We start from the raw sequence: 12,042 nt of genomic DNA on the forward strand, positions 1-12,042 counted from the left end.
GCTACGAGGTGAATCACAACATTACAAACTTTGATTTGAAGCAAAAAAAACAAGTATTTGAAAATCGGACAAAAAGACAAAGGTGTTAATTAAGGTATTAATTAAAAACAATTGAGAAACTACTCATTTACAAACACTGATTACAAATATAAAAACAATATATTTTAAGTTTATTGCAAAATATGCATAAATTTTGCAGTGCTTCCTGGGAGTGGGCGGGTCTAAATAGAGATCTTTTGTTGTGTTTTGTTTGTTTTGACTGATTGGTGGAATTTTCGGTACAGAATCATGGGTAATGTAGTTTTCACTATAAATTCGTTGAGATAATGTGGGCTGACAGATTCAAAAGAATCAAATACTATCAATTAACAACCTTGTATTATCTGTATTTAAAGTTTTATAAGTTATCATTAAAAATCATCATAATTTCTCACCGTCATCTCTTCTGCCACAGAACGTATGAAAACAAAAGTCAAACATCCTCCTAACAGGCACACTATTCATCACTAATTTGCTTTAGTTGTCACTCTCTTCTCCATGTTAGGCTGTGTCTGTATATTTCCCATGATATAAGATAACAATAATAATTCCAGAAATAACACTAGTTTGGTGACAGAGATCAGCCCACTATTCACAACACATGACTGCATTAATACAGCAAATGAGATCTTGAATTCATTCCTTGTAATTACACTAAACTAAATCACACACATATATAAGCACACACAAATAGAGCAGAGTACAGTACCCGCTACTGACACCACTGCCATAATTGCATCGCACGTTAAAAGCAGTGCATTAATTATTCATGGCTTATAACAGATTGGCACCATTACATAGACGCCTCTAACATTGTAGATTCACGCTAGACACGTGGATCACATCTGTGCGTTGCCTTGCCATATTCTCTACATGCAATGCACTGAAAAGCAGAACAGAAAAATGAGTATTAGATTTTGCTTTGAATCACTGCAAATATTGGGAGCATTGACGCCATATTTGAGGTGAAGTGCATTGTTGATGGAGACATTCGGCTAGTGCTGGATAGATTACTTACAAATTGTAGTCAATTACTGATTCCAAATTACATGACAAAAATTGTAGTTAGTAGCGTAATCCATTACATTACACATTTAAGGTAATATAATATGATTAATTTTAGATTACTTTTGACTTAACTTGTTTAACACATTGATATAAAAAGGATAATCTTGTACCATTTTGATATAAAAATACAAAGAGAAAGACTATCAATGAATTATAAATAATTTACTGCCATTGTGAGAATAACATGTAATCAATAAAAAAGTAACTGTAGTCTGATTACGAGTAATTTAAATGTAATGTAATCTAATTACAAGTAGTTAATTTTTGGAATCTGATCATGTAATCCAGATTACATGTAATCAGCTACTGCATTAAGTTATTTTGGCCAAATGAGCCATCTATTTTATACGATTGCCTATTTCACTGCATCTTATCTGTGATTGAATACTTTTTTACTAATACTAATTTATCTTCCAAGATTTCTATCAAGCATGAAGTGTAAATCTGATGGGCAGCACTTCTGGCTTACTTTCAGTCTGCTGTGCACGCGAATCAACATTCACATGTGATCCGCTGTTGATCCACTGTCCTCTGTGTAAACACACAGTATATTTGCAGCTTCATATGGGAGACACGCAGTGTAAAAACTGCTCTAGATGGGCAGCTTTAACCATAATATAATTGGCTCATAACACTCATAATGGCTGCTGAAAACCTAGCTTTGCCATCACATGAATAACTTACTTTTTACATATTTTATAACAGAAAACATTCATTTTAAATGGTAGTAATATTTTAAAATATTACTAGTATTAAAATTTATATTTTTCATTTACTCTGTACAGTATATTACTATATATGATGCTTTATTATTATTTTTATTCATTAATTATTTACTATACAGTTGGTATTTTTTATATTACATATATTATAGACTATTTTATTTATATATATTTCTTTATATAAGGGTCAATGACGTGACGGGTCATTTTTTTTTGCCCAAAGGCCTTAATAATAATAAGTAGAAGTCGTTGCTTTGTTATAAGAAAGAATGTCCAGAAAAATTTATTTCATTGATGTCATAGCTAGCTAGCTAGATATAAGCCTGTTAGCATTTTTTGAAAATATCGTCATTCGGTATAACCAAAAGTGTAATTTAGTAAAACCTAAATTTTGGTAAAAAAAAAAAGACAAAAGCAGTGTTTTAATTGATTATAAAAACCACATAATCTCATTGTTAACTCTTAATAAAACTTCAAAAATAATTATATCTCCATTATGTTTTTTTACACTTTATATAGATATAGAATTATGTAGAACTGTCTCTTTACGACCACAACAAATGGGACACTTTCCAGACGCACATTCCCAGGCGCAAGTCAGACGAGCGTGGAAAAGGTAGGTGACTACGAGGGAGCTTCAGTTGAACAACAGTGAACTGCGGTCAGATGAGATGTTGTCAGGCTATGTCGGTAAAACTCAGAAAAATGAACATGCCTGTCCAATCAGCCGTTATACTGTGCTCGTGGCGCGCACTCAAGAATTGCATGTGCAAATGCGCCGGCGCGCGCTGCATAATTACTTTATCATAGCTTAAATAAAGCGCAAAAGAAACTACGAGCAATGACCGTCGTTGTTCTGTTGTAAGTTAAGTCAAGAAATTACCAAACATGCGATTAAAGCTGCCTCAAAACTGTGCATGCATTTATTTGTTGACATGGTTTTAAATTGTTATCCAATTTGTTGGCCTTAAAACGTCTTAAAAATGCACATATTTAGACCAGGGAAATCTAAATTTTCGCCCGTACCCCCCTAGAAAACTACATTTTCTGACCTCAGTAATTATGAAACCCTGCGTACGGCCCGGCTTATTCTATCTAATGAAATCTGAGGTAAATGTGCATTTCTCCAAATGTGCGCACTTTTGTATGTGTATGCACTGAGATCAAAAATAAATGGGACCAAGCGCGATTGAATGTAAAGGTTTGTGTCTCGTTATTCTATTAATAACTACCGATTGATTTTGCATTTCTATCAGAAATGAAGAATTATTAGTGTCATTGTAAATAGTGGTACAAATATCTAAGCTATCTCAAGGTTAAATCTGAAGATTTTTTACCAATTTATATACACCAAAAATAGTATATAGCTCCACTGTGGTTTTTAACAAATTTAAAAATAAATAAATAAATAAATAAAATATCCCCCCTCTGGTTTTTTCACAAATCGCACCCTGTATATATATATATATATATATATATATATATATATATATATATATATATATATATATATTTTAAATAATTGGCTAGTATAATGCAATGAGGAGGCCCATGCATAATGCATACAGTCAGCATACATAATTCTATATGTTTCGTAGTTTCATAAACGCATGTGAATCAGGGCAAAAGAAATCCAGTTAATATAAGAGAGCGAGATCTACAGGAAGAGCAGCCAATATAGAATTGACTGACATTTCAATTGTGATAGTGTAATGCTTTTAATAGGGCCATGGAGGCAGAACAAGACAGGCGAGTGTTTTATATTTTTGGACAGAGGTGAGTGCAGGTTCCTGACGGGGAGCCTGATGATTAGAAGCGATGTTCAGCTGCACGCGTGAATGCTGTTAGTGAAGGAATGATTGGAAAAAAGACAGAAACAGAGAAGAGAGGATATCAGTGCTGTACAGTATGTCAACGTGTACAATTTAAAAAATAAAAGATACTAAATAAAACAGTAAAGCAGCAATGGGACTAATTAACCCAAAATAAAACTCTTAAAGTTGGTCAAAAGCAAAACACATGCAGAAGTTCAGGTAATGGCCACCATATCAAGATCAAATCAAAGAAAGAGTGATGGCAAGGATGAGGAGAGAGAAAGTAAGATGGGCCACAGGAGAGAGAAAAACAGGAATATATGAACAGGAAGTGTGAGACAGGCAGCAAGAGAGTGAGACAGAGCAGTGAGAAGACAAAACAGCAGTGGATATCAGTGGTCTGATTCTCAAACGAATGACTCTAACGAGTCGATTCTTTTCAGTGAGCAAACAAAAACATACAACAAAACCAGTACAGTACAATTACAGAACGAAATGCCTCTCATGAGTTATTTTATGTGAATCAAATACATCTGGCACGATTAATGTAGTCTGATTCCTGAGTGAATGACTCTAACGCAGTGGTTCTTTTTAGTGAATCAAACAAATACAGCACAACCAGTCAAGTACAAACGATTCCCAAACAAATAGACTTTAATTCATTGGTTCTTTTCAGTGAATGAAAACACACACACACACACACACACACACACACACACACAGCAACCAGTGCAGTCCAATTGCAGAACGAAATAACTCAAATATGTAAGTTATTTTATCTGAACCAAATACATCCAGCATGATTAATGTAGCCTGATACCTAAATGAATGACTCTAACGAAATGGTTCTTTTCAGTGAATCAAACACACACAGCACAACCAGTCTTTAAACACTTTAATGAGTCGTTTTTTCCCCCAGTGAATTAAAAAAATCATAGATTGAAATCAGTGCAGTCCAATTACAGAACAAAACGACTCAAATAAGTCAGTTATTTTATGTGAATCAAATGCTTACAGAGCAAATGAATGAATGACTCTAATGAATTGGTTATGTTCAGTGAATCAAACAAATACAGTCCAGTACAACCGATTCCCAAACAAATGACAGGTGATTTGATTTGATCTGATAATGAGCTGGTTCTTTTCAACTCCACAACAACTCTATAAATGTATCCACTAACCTTTCAAAAACATCCAGTTGATTTCTAAAAGTTGTAACTTTCACACGTCGTGTCCGACTCCGGTTTGAACAATGTAAGGCTGAACACAGTTACTGACAATCCTCATTTTGGCTGCGTGAGATACTCCAGCTTTGTTGTTGTTGAGCAACCGAAGCGCGAGCTGTTAAAGCTCCGCCCTCTTTCTGAAAGCGGGCCGGGAGCAGCAGCTCATTTGCATTTAAAGGGACGCACACAAAAATGCCGTGTTTTTGCTCACACCCAAATAGGGGCAAATTTGACAAGCTATAATAAACGATCTGTGGGGTATTTTGAGCTGAAACTTTACAGACACATTCTGGGGACACCAGAGACTTATATTACATCTTGTAAAAGAGGCATTATAGGTCCCCTTTAAGGAACTCAGAGTCATTGACAGAAATCGGAACCGGAACTGAAAAAAAAACTTTTCGAATTCCATGGCCAAGATAGAAAAAGTGAGACAGGCAATGCAACACACAGGCAGACTGAGAGAGAGATACAGATAATGAGAGTCAGACTGTTGAGAGTGACAGAGACAATATTTGAGAGAGACAGGCAGGGCACTGAGAGAATAAAACAGGCATGAGAGAGTGAGACAGACAACAAAGGAGTAAGACAGTGAAACAAGCAGTGAGAGAGTGAGACAGACAGACGGGTCGAACCTCAATACTTGACACTCCGGCTCTGTCAGTGCTGCTCCTGTCATCTGATGCTTTTTTTCTCCGTCTCTCTCTCTCTCAGATGCTGAGGGATTGTGAAAGGGAAGCACAGAGCGCTATAGTTTTTTAGGAAAAGAAGCCCTTGAAACCGCTCCCATCAAAGCACAGAATCCTGACGATTGGAGTCAACGATGTTCTTCAACAGACTCACACTACTGGAGCGCGGCAGAGCGCAGCTTGATGAGTCCTGTGCATTGCGCTTCCCGCGAGCGAAAAACCCAAACAAGAGCTACACGTTAAAAAATCCAGCAAAAGATTTATTGAAACACACACACACACGCGCTCGTGATTCACTACTGCCAGCTACGCCAGGACAACACAAGGCATCGTGAGTGAATTTTAAATAATCGCAGAGCCTGTCGGTACTGAAACAGCCAGGGGCGGCCGATGAACACTATCTTTAATTCCCCGTCTCAAGCTGAGGTAAGCTGTACTCTTTGGAGAGAGAGAGAAAGAGAAAAATCCACCAATAAAATAGAGGTGTAGGCAATTCCGATCATTCACACTGTAGCTCTGACAGCCCCGCGATTCACTCCGCATGTCTATTTTTAGAAGAACTTCGAAAAGGCCATGGAGCAGGAACAACTTAATTGAAGCGTGAGAGGAAAAATAAACTATGCGGTACGGTACAAAAACAGAATAAGAACGAGAGGGAGGGAGGGAGAAAGAGAAGTCCGCACCGGACAAACACAGCAATATAAAGCCCAACATCACCTGCCTCCTTTTATTTACTAAGACTACGGCTGTCAATTTAATGCATTCATTCTGTGGGATTAATTATTAGGAAACCTGATGCGATTAATCATGCTTATTTGATACATTTCATAAGGAATTTTTTTGCCAACTGAAGCATCTCAAGCTTAAAGCATTTTCTTTGTCAAAAAATGGAAACGTTTCTAATGCATTTAATACTTCTACATCTCATTTATTTTATATATATATATATATATATATATATATATATATATATATATATATATATATATATATATATATACACACACACACACACACACATACATAACCACTTTGTGGTCTGTTTGTTTGTACCTTTTATTCAACAAGGATGCAATAAATTGAGAGTAAAGACATTATATATATATATATATATATATATATATATATATATATTACACACACACTGCCCTCCAAAAGTTTGGAAACGCCCTAGAAAAGTGGGGATTTGGACAATATTGGCATGAATCCTTTTTAATTTGTGATAATTTTGCACTGATAAGGGACAACACAAACTACGAAAACATATTTTATTATATAAACAGTTTATACAAAGAAAAAACTTAAATTTTCGATTCATCAAAATGTCCACCATTAGCAGCTATCTGACCTAAACTGGGTTCTAATTGGTTCATTGCATTCTAAACTTAATTGGCAATCAATTGTTGAAGTTGTCAATCAGTTTGTGCTGACCCAAAAATCTTTTACAAACCTGGGCCAAGTTTAAACCAGTAACCAGGCATCACAGCTGGCAAAGGGGCATGTCTGACTTTGACATGTATATATTTCCATAATTATGTAATCAAAATGAAAATTATTATTGCTGGTCTTCAAGGATAATGTCTGTTCTAAGTTACTGTAATGTATTTGCACCAAAAAATGACAAGGATTTATGCTGATATCGTCCAAAACCAATTTGAAAATTTGACCACCCTTCAAATCAATCAATTTGACAGCCCTTTTATATATATATATATATATATATATATATATATATATATATATATATATATATATATATATATATAAAATGGGTCTCTCTCTCTCTCTCTCTCTCTCTCTCTCTCTCTCTCTCTATATATATATATATATATATAGTTACATGTTATATATATATATATATATGTGTGTGTGTGTGAGTGTGTCTGCTTTTACATCCTTTTTGGATTGATTCACACACATATTCATGACCCAATAGGGTCATTCTAATCAAAATAGCACCAGACACTTTAGAGAGACCCATTACGGGACTTTAGGAGTGCAATAAATTTCATTGACTTCCTGTCAAGCAAGATTCCACTTCCAAATAGTGAAAGACAGAAAGAAGGGGCTTGTTTAAACCCATATCATCTCTTGTGAGCCACACTGGTGCTGTGGGGTTTGTGTTGTGTTGGTTACTCACCCTCCATAAACAACTAAATGAACCAAAGTGACGTTTGACAGACACACTAACACACACCCCGATTGCTGGCCTGAAAATCATCAAATTCTGACATTGACTGAATGTGCAAACAGGGACAGTCTGCAGTTGCGTAACGCGCTGACATCAGTATTGAACATGTAGATATTCAGCTCTTCCCAAGGCACAGGGGACAGCTGCATTTCAGAGATTATCCTATATGGAAAAATAAACTGCATTATAAAACTGATTGGTCCAGTTGTAAAATGTGATTGGATGAGTCACGCGAGAGGACGTCGTAAACCAGAGGATATACACGGACTTGTGAGTGCGCATCAGTTCTATACTGATTCTATACACATGTGGCAAGTTACTTGGTGGAAGAAAAGCTTAGTGTGATTTTTATTTTTAATAAATGTATTTATTGGTGGCTTTTAACATAATAGCTGTGCAAGACAGTGATTTTACCATAGCTAAAGAAAGTGTTCACCCAAAAACAGTCAACATTTACTTACTATCATGCTGTTTTGTGCCTCCTCAGACAAATCTGTACAGAATAGCCCATAGTAACAGTTGCATCACTGATGTTGCGCACACACTATGTTGGCAGAAAAACAGTGGTAACAAGTTAAGGAAAACTGAATAAAGAAAAAAAATATGTTGTTGTGTTTTTGGATGTCAGAATCGGAGTGCAAAAACATGGACTTCATTTTTATAGAATACCGTCATCATAAATGCTCTTTGATGCTAAATGCAGACGTTTATGGCTGCAAGCCATTAATTCTGATTTCACTTCTCAGAATTATGAGATATAAACTCAGAACTGTAAAAAAAATAGTCAGAATTGTGAGAGATAAACACACAACTGCCTTTTATTATTCCATGGCTTCTATAGACTGCTACTGCAGAACTGTCACGACAGGTAGGCTCCGCCCACAAAACACCCCATCACTGTTTACAAACACCAAAATGGTCTATGAGTTACATCACCCTGCTGTTCTTACTTAGAGTTTTTGTCTTGTTTCTAAATAATCTTATTTCAAAATAATCTTATTTCAAACCAAGAATAAGCTATATAATCTTGTTTTCAGTTTGGACTAAGATTATTTTGCTTACCCCATTGGCAGATTATTTTGCTTGTTTTAATGAAAAACCTGCTTAATTTTGATTTATTTTTCCTGAAAACAAGAAAATAATTTGTACTTGTCAAGAAAATGCTTCTTGATTTAAGAACTTTAAGATATTTTGACTAAAAACAAGACACAAATTCTAAGTAAGAACAGCATTTTTTGCAGTGCAAGTATTTGTTTTGTACTACTTTTTTATATTTTTTTGGAGTTAGACAGCACGAATCACCATTCTGCAAAATCAGACATGTTTAGAACGACATAAGGGTGATTAAATAATGACAGAAGTTTCATTTTTGGGTGAACCGTTACTTTAAACTGTAATACTCTATTAAGTTCACACCAGCATTAGATCTTTTTTTAATTTTCCATTTGGTCTGAGCATTTCTGAGCAAAACAATTTGTATAAGCCTCCCAAGAATTCTTGCTTTGTTGTTGTTTTTTAATGTTCATGATACAAAATCATGCTGTGCGTTTTCAAAGGACTCATGCAGAAGGGCACGCATCGGTTATTGGAACACATCAAGACAAAATGAGGTGTGTATTTTGAAATCTCTGCAATTGGCATACCTTATTAATATTTATAAATATCACCGAAATAAATAAATAACATTTTAGATGCGAGAATGCTACGAAATAAAATTGCTTGAGAAAACAAAAAGAAACTCTGCAGACATGTTCCAATGGGCAAATGCAAACTTATAGTTATTTAAGGGAAAGATCTGCAAATAGCAGTCAAAGAGATCAAACTCTCTCCCCGATGTGAGAATCTGTCATCACCTCCCACTCTCATCAGAACACATTCAGAGACAATGCAAAGAAAACAAACAGACATGCAGATTCTTACACGCTTTAAAGAGACATTCATTTATTATAAGTAATGTATGGTGATATATATATATACACATATATAATGTATATATATATCATCATACATATATAATGCATATATTTAATAGCATTGTCATTATGCTTTCTGAATTGTGTATCTCGATATGAGCGAGAGGAAGAGAGGAAACAAAGCATTATTCTCTCTTCTAAAATAGCTTAATTGTCACTTCAAGGCAAACATTTGTTCTGCATTGAGACAAATCTTTCATGAGCGACAACAAAAGAGTCTCGGGCCACTCGAACCGCCCAACCGGTAGTTCCAGCGACATAAAAAAGACCTTTATGCTTTCAGATTCCCAAATTACGTTTGATTCCAACTGCCAGTGCGGTGTGTAACACAGCTAATGACTGCAGCAACACATCTTGAAAATGTGTGCCCGGTGACAGCACAAAGTACTCTAAAATGTAAAACTGCTGTAAAATGTCCATGTGCTGTAACATACTCGACCGAGAGTCAGTTCATAGGCCATTTGGTCAAATCACACTGGACGTGGCTGTCTGCTTCAGTTAGTTGAGCTGAAACAACTAATAATACCTATTCACAGTGCTGGGAAATCAACTAAAAGCTGTGAATTTCTATGCACTACATTAACTGCCGTTTTCAAAATAACACTAGCAACAAGCTATATTTTAATATTTTAAGCGGCAGCCGACTCATTTTAGCAAGTTTGTTTGCATGTTTCATTTCAGTGCACCGATTCAAAACAATTGATTCACCAATCATAATTCAGCAGTGTTTCTAGAACTGTGGTACTGCGAATGTTTTTTCCATAGCTTCACCACTCACACTTTCTTCTGAATTCTAAATTAAACAAACACTGAAGACTAAATCTAAAACTCTGTATGCAAGCGGTGCCATATTTTCATAAGCAATCATACATATTATTTTTGCCTTTTAGTTGTTAAAGCAAGTACAAAACAAGGGTGAGCAACCACATAGGCCCTGTTTATACCTGGTATTAAAGGGATAGTTCACCCAAAAATGAAAATTATCCCATGATTTACTCACCCTCAACCCATTTTCTTTCAGCCAAACACAATCGGAGTTAAATTAAAAAATATCCTGGCTCTTCCAAGCTTTATAATGATAGTGGATGGCGCTTCTGATTTTGAAGTCCAAAAAAGCGCATCCATTCATCATGAAAGTAATCCATACTCCAGGGGGTTCATAGAGGCCTTCTGAAGCGAAGCAGTTGGTTTTTGTAAGAAAAATGTAAAATCTAGATAAACTAAAATAACTAGCTTCCGGCAGAAGGTCTACACAAATCAACTTACGCCAAAAGAGTAATCTCTGATCTGACGCATTGATGAACGTGAGAGCGCAGATGATAGAGCAAAACAAAACACTGGTCAGGAATTAGAAGTCTAAAACGAGAATTTTTAAAGAGAAATGTTTGAGAATTTCGATATAAGAGAAGAGGAGCTTGAGTTTGTTGCCCAGCCCTATTTGTTTAAACCGTGAGAGGCGTCTAAGCTTACGATACTCCAACATCCTACGTCATACGCCGCGTCAGGGGTTACTCTTTCGGCCCAAGTCGACTTGCATTTGCATCTGCCGGAAGCTAAATATGGATATTTTTCTTACATAAACCCATTGCTTCACTTCAGAAGGTCTTTATTAACCCCCTGGAGCCGTATGGATTACTTTTATGATGGATGGATGGATGCACTTTTTTGGACTTCAAAATCGCCATTCACTACTATTATACAGCTTGGAAGAGGAAGGATATTTTTTAATATAACTCAGATTTTCTTTGTCTGCAAGAAGACAGTCATATACAACTAGGATGCCTTGAGGGTGAGTAAATCATGGGCTAATTTTAATTTTTTGGCGAACTATCCCTTTAAAGGTGCCCTAGAATTAAAAATTGAATTTACCTTGGCATAGTTGAATAACAAGAGTTCAGTACATGGAAATGACATACAGTGAGTCTCAAACTCCATTGTTTCCTCCTTCTTATATAAATCTCATTTGTTTAAAAGACCTCCGAAGAACAGGCGAATCTCAACATAACACCGACTGTTACGTAACAGTCGGGATCATTAATATGTATGCCCCCAATATTTGCATATGCCAGCCCATGTTCCCAACATTATGAAAGGCATTAGACAAGGGCAGCCAGTATTAACGTCTGGATGTGCACAGCTGAATCATCAGACTAGGTAAGCAAGCAAGGACAATAGCGAAAAATGGCAGATGGAGCAATAATAACTGACATGATCCATGATAACATAATATTTTTAGTGATATTTATAAATTGTCTTTCTAAATGTTTCGTTAGCATGTTGCTAATGTACTGTTAAATGAGGTTAAAGTTACCATCGTTTC

General features: G+C 35.7%; 1 protein-coding gene across 3 annotated transcripts in view; it reads right to left on the bottom strand.

Annotated features, from left to right (window-relative positions):
- Positions 1-12,042, bottom strand: part of LOC125278449 (kelch-like protein 29) — a 318,939-nt gene that overhangs the window by 214,804 nt on the left and 92,093 nt on the right. The window contains exon 1 of one of the 3 annotated variants that reach the window (XM_048207643.1): positions 5,505-5,973. The exons of the other annotated variants lie outside the window; for them this stretch is intronic. The gene's annotated coding sequence lies outside the window, so the exon portion shown is untranslated. Of the gene's footprint in view, positions 1-5,504; positions 5,974-12,042 lie in introns of those variants that run through there. 3 annotated transcript variants of the gene reach the window in all.

This window comes from Megalobrama amblycephala, linkage group LG11 (assembly GCF_018812025.1).
Source record: "Megalobrama amblycephala isolate DHTTF-2021 linkage group LG11, ASM1881202v1, whole genome shotgun sequence".
Taxonomy (NCBI): Eukaryota; Metazoa; Chordata; class Actinopteri; order Cypriniformes; family Xenocyprididae; genus Megalobrama; species Megalobrama amblycephala.